This window comes from Myotis brandtii, unplaced genomic scaffold (assembly GCF_000412655.1).
Source record: "Myotis brandtii unplaced genomic scaffold, ASM41265v1 scaffold107, whole genome shotgun sequence".
Lineage (NCBI taxonomy): Eukaryota > Metazoa > Chordata > Mammalia > Chiroptera > Vespertilionidae > Myotis > Myotis brandtii.
Genome location: NW_005353629.1, coordinates 3938272 through 3938558, shown reverse-complemented (window position 1 = coordinate 3938558; position 287 = coordinate 3938272). Strand labels below are relative to the sequence as shown.

General features: G+C 67.9%; 1 long non-coding RNA gene across 3 annotated transcripts in view; it reads left to right on the top strand.

The window, feature by feature from the left end:
- Positions 1-6: 6 nt before the first annotated feature.
- LOC102260837 overlaps positions 7-287 on the top strand; it is a 9104-nt gene continuing 8823 nt past the window's right edge. For all 3 annotated transcript variants that reach the window (XR_001362557.1, XR_001362556.1, XR_001362555.1), the window contains exon 1: positions 7-236. This is a non-coding gene — a long non-coding RNA (uncharacterized LOC102260837). The remainder of the gene's footprint in view (positions 237-287) is intronic.

Below are 287 nucleotides of genomic sequence, written 5' to 3'. Positions count from 1 at the left end.
GCGGCCAGCGTCAGGTTGGCGCTGCGCAGCTCGGGGTCCTTGGTGAGGTCGAGCGTGCGGCAGTAGGGCGGCTCGTTGAGGTAGCGGTTGAGGGAGCTGCGGATGCTGATGAGCGACGACTTGCTGTAGAGCTGGCCGCTCTTGGAGCGCGCCTCGGCGTAGAAGGAGCGCAGCACGCGGCACAGCGCCCCCTTGTCCATGGTCTCGAAGTCCGGGCTCTGCGCCTTCTCGCTCAGGTACTCCCGGAAGATGCGCACGGCGTAGCGGGTGGCCAGCCGGGTGTTCTC